Source organism: Suricata suricatta, chromosome 13, assembly GCF_006229205.1.
Source record: "Suricata suricatta isolate VVHF042 chromosome 13, meerkat_22Aug2017_6uvM2_HiC, whole genome shotgun sequence".
NCBI lineage: Eukaryota > Metazoa > Chordata > Mammalia > Carnivora > Herpestidae > Suricata > Suricata suricatta.
The window spans coordinates 80,126,879-80,140,741 of NC_043712.1; the positions used below are offsets into that span (position 1 = coordinate 80,126,879).

The 13,863-nt window shown below is 42.6% G+C and overlaps 1 pseudogene; it reads right to left on the reverse strand.

Annotated features, from left to right (window-relative positions):
- Positions 1-12,289: 12,289 nt before the first annotated feature.
- On the reverse strand, positions 12,290-13,242 carry LOC115275967 (annotated as a pseudogene).
- Positions 13,243-13,863: the final 621 nt, after the last annotated feature.

Consider the following 13,863-nt stretch of genomic DNA (forward strand, 5'->3'; position numbering starts at 1 on the left):
AATATGGAGAAAAAGCCCATTGGGCTTTCAGCAGATGGAAAGAAAAAGGAATCATTTTGAAATAAACCCAGGGCACTCTGTTCTTGACAAGTGTGCCCACAGGAAACTAACCTGCCAGGGTATTATCAGAGCCTAACTGACCTGAGAGGGAAATACCCAAACCCAGTCCAATATAGTCCTGGAAACACTTGTGAAGTTCACAGTCCAGAGGCACAGGCTCACCCAAAAACTGAGACCTAATCACAGGACTGTAGAATGCTCCCCCTCCTGCATACCTCACCACCTCATTACTAAATTCTTATTTAGGGTAGCAGTTCCTTCCATCCAGTACTTCATGTTTGGCTATCAAGAAAAAATTACAAGGCAGGGGCGCCTGGGTGGCTCAGTTGATTAAGCGTCCAGCTTCAGCTCAGGTCATGATCTCACAGTTCGTGGGTTCGAGCCCTGCATTGGGCTCTGTGCTGACGGCTCAGAGCCTGGAGCCTGCTTCAGAGTCTGTGTCTCCCTCTATCTCTGACCCTCCCCTGCTCACACTCTCTCTCTCTGTCTCAAAAAAAACCACACACACACACACACACACACATTTAAAAAAAGAAAACAAAGAAAAAATTACAAGGCAGACTAAAAGGCAAAACAGAGCAAACATCAGAACCACACACTGCAGAGCTGTTGGAACTTCCAAGAAGGGAGTCTTCACTGACTGTTTCCTTGCTTCTTCTGATGGTGTGGAGATAGTGTAGCATGAAAGTTCAGCACCCAGGCTTTGGCACTGTGCTGCCTGCGTTTAAGTCTATTGCTTTTGTTCTTAGGGATTTGATTTTAGACGAGTTATTTATCTTGGTGAGCTTTAACTTTCTCAACTGGAATATGGCAACAATAAGAATATCTGCTTATAGTATACTATATATATACTATAGTTTAGTCTACTATATTGAAGGGCTTAGAATAGCACTAGGCACATTGGAGGCACTCAACAAATGCTGGCTTTCATAATGTCCAATCAATCTCCAAGTTCTACTAGTTTTTCATTTATTCAAGGTCTTTTCTGTTCCACTATCAGTATTTTAGTCTGGGTCCTAATAACCTTATCCTTACATAGCTGTTATAGCTTTAAAAAAAAGGATATCTATGTTCCCATATCTATATTCTGCACATACCTAGCTTAAAATCTTCACCAAGTGTTGACCCCCTATATACTGTATTCCCTAAGCACTTTAGACACATTATCTGTCATCTCTGTGATACCTCCCTAAGCTAAGGTGACTACTATTCCCCTTTTACAGTTGAAAACACTGGACTCAGAGAAAAAATTTGCACTATGTCACACACCTGGCAAGTGGCAGAGTCAGGATAAGAAATCTGGTGATGTTTCATCACACCATGCTTTACTCTCTAAGGCATCATACTTTGACATTCATTATGTCATCTCCCTGCTTAGAAGCTTAAGTAAATAAATGAACAAATAAACCAATTATCCAGAGGTAGAAAGCTTCAAAGGTTTCCTATTACTTAGAGGGTTTGTTTTAACATAACATTTAAGGATATGACAGTTTAGCCCACGATTAATTTTCTAATGTAAGTTTTTGTGCTTCTTCGCCCCAACCCTCTATTCTAGTCAGGCTAGCCTATTCCCTACCCCACAAAAGACCCCAACCAATTTCCATTCCAAGTCTTTGTGACATTCATCCAGTGGAATGCCAGCTTCACATCTATCTAGCCAAATTGTACTCACCATGCAGGTCATATCTCAGACTCACGTCCTGCATGGGGCCAGCTTAGATGTCTAGAACCAGGAAGGACCTGAGATTTTGCCCTACTTGGAAGAATCACAATTCAGTCAGCTATCGTCTCATGGTCATGGCAGAAGACACAAAACTTTTGGGTCAGAGACAAAGGTACGTTTTTTTACTCACAGCAATAGTAGCAGTTAGAGGATCAGCATTTTTGTGCCAGGTTCTCAAGTCTCAATACCCACAGGGTAATGTGAAGAGGACCGGATGACACCTGCATTCACAGTAGGCTGCATTACAGGAGAGGAGCACAGAGTTTCAGAAACTTGAATCTTTTATAAGGGGCAGTAAACATGCCTCCCTTTTATTCTCTCTCTATTCTGACACTGTAAGCAAATCTGTACTTTGCTTTAGGGAGACGTTGTCTGTCTGCCAATGTTGCTCACTATGCAAACAACTCAACGAAGGTAGTCACTGCCTCTGCTGACAAGATGTGCAGAAGCATGAAATTCCCATGGAAAAGGATCTCGCAACACCGATAACCTAGTGTACATTGACATGGACTTCCTCGTAGGCTCTAAGATGGTATTTCTCTAGGTTGAGTAGCGTCTAAAGCTCTTCTGAAAATGCAAAGTCTAATAGATTTCCCAGGGTTCTCTTCAGCCCTTCTACTGTAACCTTATTTAATTAGTGTTACAGGTAAACCTAGGTATATAGTCTCCTTGTGCCCATAGCTCTTGTGCACTAGACGGGGGGGGGGGGGGGGGGGGGGGGGGGGGGGGGGGGGGAGATGTGGTGGAATGTAAGTGAAATGTAAACCAAAACAAAAAGCCAATCAATTTTTTATTTGTAATATTAAATTAACAGTTTGGAAATTATTGTTCTGCTCAAACTAAATTGATAATGTAGGTTTTAGAAGCAACAGGACAGCCAACTTTCAGCTCGACCCCCAGGTCTCTAGGGAGGGGAGAAGGACTAGAGGCTGAAGCAATCATTAATGGTCTGATTTAGTCAAGCATGCCTATGTAATGAGGGTCCCATAAAAACTCAAGAGAATTAGGTTCAGACAGCCTCCAGGTTGGTGAATGCATCGGGAGGGGACCGCACCCAGTTGCATGGGGACAGAAGTGCCTGAGTTTGAGACTCTTCCTAACCTTGCCCTAGTACCACTTTATCTGACTGTTCTTCTGTATCCTTTATAATAACCTCACAGTAAAGTGGTAAGCATACACAAAAAAGTCCAGATCTACATTTATCCTGATTTTTATTTTAATGATACCAATATGAATACTGCCTATTTGCAAATTATTTTGTACAAAATCGTATTAATAACAATATTGTTATCTTTACTGAAGGGTAATCAGATCTTATATTTAACAAAATTAAAAGGCAATTTTAATGTTGCATTGCTTTATAAACTCCGAAAAGTTATCACATTCATTTTACAGTTTGTTAGCTCTACTGAATTACCAAAATCTGGACCAAATACATTCTCTGATCTAATTACTGGTGGTATCAGCAGAGGAAAATAATGTCTCAAGATTTCTTCCCCCAGCAGACATCAAAAACAAATTTCTCATTTTAGTAAAGAGGTGACAAATAGAAGGCTCACAAAATCCTGTAGGTAGTAGACAGAGTATTTTGGGGCACCTGGGTGTCTCAGTTTGTTAAGTGTCTGAGTCTTGATTTTGGCTCAGGTCATGCTCTCATGGTTTGTGGGTTCGAACCCCTCATCAGGCTCTGTGCTGACAGTTCAGAGCCTGGAGCCTGCTTGAGATTCTGTGTTTCCTTCTCTCTCTGTGCCTCACCCACTTATGCTCTGCTCTCTCTGTCTCTCTCCCTCTCAAGAAAAAAAAACATTAAAAAAATAAAGAGAATATTTTAAAAACAATAGGATCTCAAGTCAAGTTTTCTTATATCACAAGCTCTATGATTTCCACCTAGGGTTCTCACACTCCTGGAAGACCTTTGCTCAGGCAGGGTAGGTAAGTGTCCTTTGCATATTCCTTGGTTCCAGCACCTCACTTACATTTTATATCCACTGGCAGCAATCACAACAGTACATTATGCAAATTCCCGTCATTTTCAGGATGGCAAACGTAAGCCTCAATAACTAAATAAAAAAGGGACTAAGATTTTACTCTGGAAAAAGGTTTCTAGTAGCAATTTATGACCCTACAGGGCTTGGACAGGACAGTGGCAGACACCACGCCATTACCAGCCATTCCAATAGACGCCAGACCCTAAAAGTCAATAAAAGTCAAATTCTCTAAGTTGAGGGAATTGCTTTAGCAATTACATATACACAAATGCCATATTATGCAGGACATACTTAAATCATTGTTTGGCTATCATATTAAGAAAAAATAACCTTTTATATCCTTATTGAGCACTGAGAACCAAGAATCTGTCTACACACCTCTGGAGGTTCAAGGATCACAGTTTGAGAGACCGATTGGTCTAAAGCATCTTTACCAGTAGTTTTCACTGTCTGGTCTTTCCTTATCTTCATTCCCTTCCTGGCTATTTCTCCAGTTTCTGGGTTCTTTTCTGCTTCCCTCGTGCTCACCCTTCACACGACACACTGACCTTTCTCCTCCCTCTTGTTCATTTCTGTCGCTCCTGTTGGAGCAGCTTCTCAGCCTAACCTTGCCCTCTTCCTCCTGAGTGGACACTCTCTTGGCAATTATCCATGAGGCTTCACAACAGCGACTGTTTTCCTCAACTCACAAGAAATGTTGGCACAAAGACATCAAAGGGATTTGCTTCAAGGAGCTCCTAGGTCAGGGACCAAGGCCACCCCTCCCACCTCCTTTTCTGTATTCACCTGCATAGACTTTGCTGAGTCCCTGAAGTCTTTACTACACACTGTAGGGAGCGCCAATCTCTGAAAAGACAGAGCGCCAATATGGCAGTGAGGCCAAAGTCACAGTAGCTTTTTCGGTTGTTGGTAATTGAGATCGGTAATGTTTTTTTACAATTGTGGTAAAATATATGAAACATAACAATTATCATTGTAGTCATTTTTATGTGTATAGTTCACTAGTATTAAGTGTGTTCACACTGTTGTGCAATCCCTCTCCAGAACTTTTTCATCTTGCAAAACAGAAATTCTATACCCACTGAGCAACTCCCTTCAATTCTCACCCCCCGCCCCCATAGCCCTGGCAACCACCATCCTACTTCTGTCTCCATGAACTTGAGTATTTTGTATAAATGGAATCATATACTTTTTGTCTTTTTGTGACTGGCCCTTCTCCCCTTGACATAAAATAACACCACTCCAACCCCCCACCCCCACCCCACACATACACCGGATTATCCCCAGACGATCACTGGACTTGGAAACAGCACTTGGGGGCTGTATGTTAAGATTTTTCTTGTCCTCAACTCCCCCTCATCCTGGTTCCCAACATGCTGTTCTGTCAACAAGTTGAAATATTGACTCCATTCCCTTTGGCTTCCCAGGCTGAAAGTGATTTGATTAAACCTGACAGAAATAACTTGTCTTATCCCTGAAATGATGAGCAGTGTTTTTTTTACCCTTATTTGGGTTCTGGGTAAGGACTTTTGAGAAGCTGATGAAAATCACGTACCCTTTCCCAGGAAAGTACACAGGCACGCATGCTTTTACAGAGCTTCAGGGATTTATAAGCCCTGACTTAATGTGATTCCCCTCAAGAGCAGGCCCTAAGGATTTGTGTGCAAGTAGTTTATTTGGGAGGGAATCCCAGGAAGCATGAGGAGGTAAATCAGAGAAGGAAGGAACCCCAATAAAGGTGAGTTTGTTAATTAGCAGGCACCACTGTGGATAACAGAGGCTCTGTTCAGCCAGAGATCCTCTGAGACAAGGTGCAGAACATACCTTGGAAATTTTTTTTTTAGCATTTATTTATTATTGAGAGACAGAGAGAGATAGAGCATGAGCAAAGGAGAGGCAGAGAGAGGGGGAGACCGAGAATCCAGAGCAGGCTACAGGCTCCCAGCTGTCGGCACAGAGTCTGACATGGGGCTCGATCCCATGAATTGTGAGATCATGACCTGAGCCGAAGTCAGATGCTTAACCGACCGAGCCACCCAGGGGCCCCTACCTTGGAAATTTGAAGTTAACTCTACAGCTAGCCCAGCCTGCTTTGACCTTGGGTAAGATGGTCCTCCAGCCCCAGAAAAGTCCTAAGGCAGAAGAGACAGGTGTTTGAGAAGGCTTCAAGGTACATGGGAATCATTCAGTGAATCTGAAGGTGACCTTTGGGAGAGCCCAGGGCAGGTGGGTGGACACTAACACTGATACACATCCTTGAAGCTCATCCATGTGCTCTAGTTAAGAGTCTCTGGAAAAGGTTTACTAATAAAACTCCCAGCCACAATAGCTTGCTTTTTGTTGAAGTGGTGGATAGCCTGCTTTCACTGTCAGGCCTAATTTTTTGAGCAGTTATTCAAGTGAGCCCTCTCCCCTGGAGCCTGTAACAGACATCCAGGCTGACATGGCACCCGGCCGGCACAGCTGAACACAGCCTCATCTGCACGTGTGATCCAGCTCTCATTACCTACTCCAGACGTTTGTTTTGACAATAGGGAGCAGCAAGGCCAGACTCAGTGGGCACATTGCTTATCTGCATGGTTTGTGAGAATGAAGCCCATGGCGAGGACCTGCAGAAAGCTAATGGAAATGGCCTCACGGCCACATCAGATTGGAGTCTCTCTTATTTGTTTCCTCTGCCTTAGAGTGAAAGCCTACAGAGGAGGTCGTCAATTTCATTCAAGAACAGATGAGCAACAACATGGGGACATTAGTGATAAAAAAAACCCACAAACATGAACATCAGGACTGTTTAGTGTTGTTTTTCCTAAAGGTCACCTTGTGGGAGGCAGAAGAGAGCAGGAACAAGGAGATAGGAGGCGAGATCTTGCATTGTTAAGAGTTGAATGTATCCCTCCAAAGGTATTGAAGTCCTAATCACAGTATCTCTGAATATGACCTTATTTGGAAATAATCTTTGCAGATAATCAAGTTAGTGAGATCATTAGGGTAGGTGCCAATGTAACATGATGGTATCCTCATAATGAGAAGACATTTAGACCCAGAGACAAACACAGGAAGGAAGACAATGTGAGGACACAGGGAGAATGCGGTCTCCAAGCCAAAGAATACCTGAGCACAGACCTTCCCTCACAGCCCTCAGAAGAAACCAACACTGCTGACATCTTGATCCCAGACTTCAGCCTCCTGCCTGGGAGACAGTAAATCTCTGTTATTTAAACCACCATATGTGGTGCTTTTTACAGCAGCCTCAGGAAATGAACACAGGCTCAAATAAGAAAACAAACTCAAGTCCATGTTTGGGAAGGGGGAGGGGGCACTGAGGGGGTAAAGATGATAACACAAGATGGTTAAAGAACTCAGCTGGAAGTGAGGTTGGGAGTCTGAACCATCACACCAGGTGTCTGAGTCACTAGGGGTGAGGGACAAGGCTCAAGAAAGTTAAGAGTAGGTACTGGCAATCGGAGAAAGATGCACAATCCATGAATGGGCCTTGTTCTTCTTTGCTGGGAATATCTTCTACCTTCCCTCCCCTGCCTTGTGGAGCTCACGCCTTGAAGAATTCTATATCCTCTCTTCCGCTTGCCCTGTGTTAAAGGGCCTTCCATTAACCCGTAATACCTAGACTTATCCCATCAGAGGGTCTGTCCCTGTGCATTGCAACTGATTCTCTAATGGTCTCCCAACTAGACCGTGACCTGTTTGAGAGGAAGGACGGGTCTTTCCCGTTATTGCATCCCCAGCTGCAGAGTATACCTGATGCATTATGGGGAGGCTCCATAAATGTGCCTTGAAGAAATGGATGGAAGGATGGTTGGATGGATGGGTGAATGGGCGAAGGCACAAAAGGCATGGACTTGATATGAAAACAAAAATTAGCTTGGGTCTTGGTGCTGTTCATGTGTTTTCTGGGCTTGAGATGATTGCAGGATGTGGCTTCCTAGGTAAGAACTTGGTCAGCAGGACCGGCATTTGGAAGGGGCTGTGACAGGTTGAGCACTGCAACACCGTGACTAGAATCATGGAACATTCATTCATCTCTCCACCCCTGCTCAAACATGCTTGGGGCACTGTAGTGTTACAGACCCTCCCTACAAAGATGGGGACAGCAAAATTCCCTCGACATACTGGTGGAGAGAGAGAGATTTGCAAATAAGGAAGGGCAAAGGATGTATTCCCAGAGATATTTGCTGCCTCATTATTTACAGTATCTAAACCTCAGAGCCTATCTACAAGGAGAAATGGTTAAATAGAACAAGGTATAATAATCTGATGGAATATCATGCACAAATAAAAAGAAAAAAAAAAAGAAACTCTTCAGGCAGTACTCCAGTGAAGATTAGTTTAGAATATGAGTGATAGAAAACCTGAACCTGCACTTCGAACAGACTAAACTGAAATGTATTTCCTTTCATGTAAACAAAGCCACAGGGTGGTAGGTGCACATGGTAGCCCAACAAGCACCATCTTGGCTTCTTCTCTTTCTGTTCCTCCATCCATTGAGTGTGACTGCTCCTTCATGGTCCAGGAGCTGCTGCTAGAGCCCTAGTCATCGCCTCTGCACTCCAGACAGCAGGAAGAAGCAGTGGATAAAGAAGGAAAAGTCTCTTTTATAGATACTATCGAGCAGTTGCACATGATTGTCTGATTTCATCTGTAGTGGTGAGAGTTCAGGTAGAGAGATGAGTCATTATGTGCATTACAGGATAAAGGATTTATTGTGGAAAAATAATAAATTCCTCCTGCGTGGGAAGAGCTGTAGAAAGTTGGAGGGTCAGAGATGGTGTCAATATTGGTAGTTTTGAAAAGCCACACACATCAAGCTACCGGAAGGAGGATGAAGCGGGGGGAGGGGGTGGGTTGTGGAAAGGACTGAGGGAAGTTGCTACCACCTCTAGGGATCCTAATCTAGCATCTGGAGGCGAGTCAGTGGCTGCTGTTGGTGAGCAGGGCCAGAAATACAGAAGGGGGGGTAGGCATGCCATGGGAGAGGGTGAGAATGAGGGACAGCTGGAAACTGTTGGACACCTCTACATCCACCTGCCACCATATCGGATAACAAAACGACCATTGGAGAATAATGACCGCCGCCTTACTTCTGCCTCCTAAATTTCATACGAGTTGATTTTTTGGCCAAATACAACCTGGAACCAGACATACAATGTAATTCTGGGAAATGGAGCTCCAAATTGAACCAAGGTGCTGCTGTACAAATGGCCACAATGCATTCTTCACCCTGGCATGTACATATACAAGGCTCTCTCTCTCTCTCTTTTTTTCAACCACATTTAATTTTCAAGTACAGACAACAGCAAAATCATGCTTGTGTATAACATGATACAGCTGTCCCTCATGCAGCTGGAAGATGCAAACTCTTTCTCCCAAAAGAGGCGCACACAGAAGTTCATGTGTCACTTCTGTCCATCATCGGATGGTGTTCACACCTCTCCTAGCTGAGTTTTGCTTCACCTTAAGCCCTTAACTTAAATACTGAGATATAAAGTCCACCACTGTTAACACATCCCATGTTAAAAAGTAGGAGAATTAGAAAAATTACAATGGATACTGTTTATTATGAAAATGTTCATATCAAAGCAAGGAACAAAGAGTTATCATACGACCTTCCTAGGAGAGCCTAGGTGGCTCAGTCGGTTAAGCATCCGACTTCAGTTCAGGTCATGATCTCTCACTGTTCATGGGTTCAAGCCCCACATCAGGTTCTGTGCTGACAACTTAGAGCCTGGAGCCTGCTTCAGATTCTGTGTTTCTCTCCCCCTCTCTGCCTCTCTCCTGCTTGTGCTCTGTCTCTCTGTCTCTCAAAAAATCAATAAATGTTAAAAAAAATAAAAATAAATAAATAAATACTATCTTCCTCATTTCTACAACTGGTCATGTAGTCATAGCTGGTACTTACTACTTTTCTTTCACTACCATAGTCTGTATTTTTAATTTTTTTCAAGGTTTATTCATTTTTGAGAGACCAAGCCCAAGCAGGGGAAGGGCAGAGAGAGACAGAAACCCAGAATTGAAGCAGACCCCAGGCTCTGAGCTGTCAGTACAGATCCTGATGCAGGGCTCACACCCATGAACTGTGAGAATATGACCTAAACTGAAGTCAGATTCTTAACTGACTGAGCCACCCAAGCGTCCCCATAGTCTGTATTTTCTTTTCCCTCAGCAAGCAGTGCAGCTGGTCATAATCTTGCTTGATGGGGTGAAGCAATCCTTCATTCCAGAGCCGTCTGGGCCATTAGCAGGCCTGGTTGTGTTGGACATTATAGTTTTCCATTAACATTTATTGCAGGACACAGGATGGCTAACAGGCAGCCTAAAGGATCTCCTATGTTCTAGACATACTCTTTCCTGATCTCACTTCTCCTTGATGGTCAGGATCCATCAATCACCCCAGTCAGTAAGTATTGAGACTTTTGTTGTTGTTGTTGTTGTTGTTGTTGTTGTTAGTTTGTCCCTTGGCATGAGTTGCCTAAAATGATCAGTAGAGCATGTCAGTTTTGAGTCAAAAACCCACTGCTATGTTTCATCCTGGAAGCTTTCTTCTTTGGGATTTATCTCTAAATCAGTAGATCCCAAAGTTGTGGGAACAAAAACCAAACACTTTACTAATGGATCCTTTGGGATGGTGGAGAAAGGAGTGACTCCCATTTCTACTTCCTTGACTCCTGGCTATAAGAGAAACATCACCGTATACTCGTTGATAATTTAGAGCATATATTGCATCCAGTCGATATTAGCCTACCACTGAAAAGGGTTGCCACACCATAACTGAATCTTTTTTTTCAACCTAATTGAAGTATAGTTGACAATGAAAAATTATATATATTTAAGGTATACAACTTGATGATTTGATGTACGTATACTTTGTAAGATATTCATCACATTCAACCTAATTAACATATCTATCACCTCACCAGTTAGAATTTTTAAGTGCATGGTGAGAACACTTAAGATCTACCCTCTTAGCAAATTTCAACTAAATGAAGCAATATCGTTAACCATATAGCCACAATGTTGTACATTAGATTTTCAGAATTTATCGTACACAACGGAAACAACTTTTACCCCTTAATCAACATCTCCCCATAATCTCCTTCCCCTGGCATTTGGTAACCACCGTTCTGTTTCTGAGTTCTGATAGTTTTAGAGTCTGCATATAAGTGAGTTCTGCAGTATGTGTTTTTCTGTGTCTGATGTCTTACAGTTTTATCTACGTTGTTGCAAAAGGGCATTCTAATAGGTACAGAGTGGTATCCCCAACACACACACAATTTTATAATTAATATTGACTATTACCCTTAATACGGAGTTATATACAAAATCTATTTCACATTGGTCATTCTCTTTTTTCATTTCTTTTTTTTACCATTTTTCTATTAATGAAGGAATAACATTTTCATACCCTGTTCCCCTCCCTTTAAATATTTTATGAAAAGAAAGTAAATGTTACCGAAGAAAATTCAAGAAATTAAAGGAAAATAGCATTGTCCTTCCTCAGAGAAGAAATTTAAGTCATCCTTAGAAAAATCTGGGTGGCCCAAATTGTCTGGAACCATTTGTGTATTATTGGATCTACCAGCTCCAATAACTAGTAGAAGTGATTACTAAAATTATTTGGATTTGATAATGGCCTTTCCTTCCTTCCTTCTACCCTCCTTCCCTTCCTTCCTTCCTTCTTTCCTTCCTTTCTCTTCCTCCTCCAACTCTTCCTTGTCCTCTTCCTCTTGCTTTTTTTTTTTTGGTGGGAGATGGGGGAGTGTTGGGTAGATTTTTAATATAGAGTGAATTCTAATGGTTCTAAGGCCATTTGGGTTTCCATTTCTTTCTGAGTCAGCCATACAAAATTGCGTTTTCCTGGGACAGTATCCATTTTTTCTAAATTTTAAATTTGTTTGTTTAGGGGTGCCTGAGTGGCTCAGTTGGTTGAGCATCCGGCTTCAGCTCAGGTCATAATCTCACAGTTCGTGGGTTCGAGCCCCATGTCAGGCTCTGTGCTGACAGTTCAGAGCCTGGAGCCTGCTTCAGATTCTGTATCTCCCTCTCTCTCTGACCCTCCCCTGCTCGCACTGTCTCTGTCTCTAAAAAATAAATAAAAAACAATAAAAAATTTAAAAAAATAAATTTATTTCTTGAAAGTTCACATTATTCCTTTACTATTATTATTTTTTTTAAAGACACATGTATTCAGCATCATGATTAGACTATTACATTTAGCAATCAACAGCATGGGTGCCAAAAAAAATCTACATTAAAATCCTTTGTTGGAATGCTTTACACTTTCCAAAGAACAGACTAAAATAACCTGTTATACAATTAGTCACAAATACAGTCTTTGAGTTTTTTGCCCATACAGATGAGTATTGTCTAAAACATGTCTTCTTTGTAGCAGGCTGGACCCTGCCACCCCTGTGCTTGACCGAGTTCACACATCTGTCGTAAACTACAGCCTCCCTGTCATGTCTCTGGCTCTCCTCTCCTGCTCAGCTTTGTTTCCCAGCAGGAATTAAAGCCTTCTGCCACCGCCACAGCTACTGCTGCTGCTGGGACCACCATTGCCACCTTGGCTTCCTGGTTTGGCAACGTACTCGCCTCCACTGCCATAGGGGCAGGGCTTCTGCCTTCAAAATTCCCTCCTGTCATGGGTCAAAAATTTGACGACTGATTGTTGTAACTGCCAAAATCATTATAGATTCCACCACCTCCAAAGTTGCTCCCATCGTTACCAAATCCGGTATAGCCATCCCCACTGCCGCCATTTCCACCACCACCTCGACTGCCACCAAAGCCACCCCGCCCACTGAAGTGTCCTCCATGACCCACTTTGTCATTCCTGCCCAAACCACCTCTACGACCACCACTGAAGTTTCCAGAACCACTTTGCCCTCCTTGGGTGGAGGAAGGCTAGCTGTCTCCTGTTTAATTAGAGCTTTCCTTACTTCACACCTGTGGCCACTCACAGCTTGGCATTTCTGAACGACAGTCTTGTCTACAGAGTCATGGTCATCAAACATCATAGAAGCAAAGCCTCTTTTTTTTGTCACTGCCTCGGTCAGTCATGATTCCAGTCACTTCCATTTTCCCATTCTGTTCAAAATAATCTCTTAGATGATGTTCTTCAGTGTCTTCTTTCAGGCCACCGACACAAACCTTCTTCACAGTTAAGGGGACACCGGGTGCTTGAGAATCTTCTCTGAAGACAGTGCTCTTTGGTTCCACAACTCTTCTGTCCACCGTGTGTGGCCCTGCACTCATGGCTGCATCCACCTCTTCCGTGGTGACCAATGTGACAAACCCAAATCCTCTGGAGTGCTTGGTGTTTGGACCTTTCATTACCAAACAGCCCGCGAGCGGTTCCCATTGTTTACAATGGCTCCTCAGACTCTCATTGATTGTTTCAAAGCCCAGACCTCCGAGGAGAAGCTTCCACAGCTGTTTGGGAGACTCTGACTTTGACATGATGGCGGTTGGAGGGGAGACTTTAACGGTGCTTACTCACCGGTGTCCACGGGAAGAAAACTCCTTTATTATTTTAATATCTGTTTTATCTTAGTTTATATTCCCTGGTCCATCTTAATATATATATTTGTACTTTATGTCTATTCTATCTATGTCCCTGACATTTAATTTAATTTAATTTAATTTAATTCTTTTTTAGTTTTTTCAACTTTGCCCAAAATGTGTCTACTTTATTAAACTTCAAATATTTGATTTGGTTGATCTTCTCTATTGTATTTAATACAAGGAAATACTTATGATTTACGTGTGATTAGATTTCCCTAAATAGTCCTGACGTTCTCCCATGTTCCTTATTCCTCTGCGTGGAGGTGAACTTGAGTATCTATCTACTGGTGAAACTCATTTCTTGATTGAGTGACTGTAAACCATCAAAAATCCTAAACACCAGACAGTGGATCTCCTTCTACTTTACAAACCAGTGTAACATAACAATCCTAGGTTAATGCATCCGGCTCTCTCTCGTGTGTACTTCCAAGTTCTACAGATGGAGGCTGGACAGAGAGTACTGGTGGACACATTTGGCTCTTGCTGTGAGTCATACCCTATAAGTAGCTTATAATT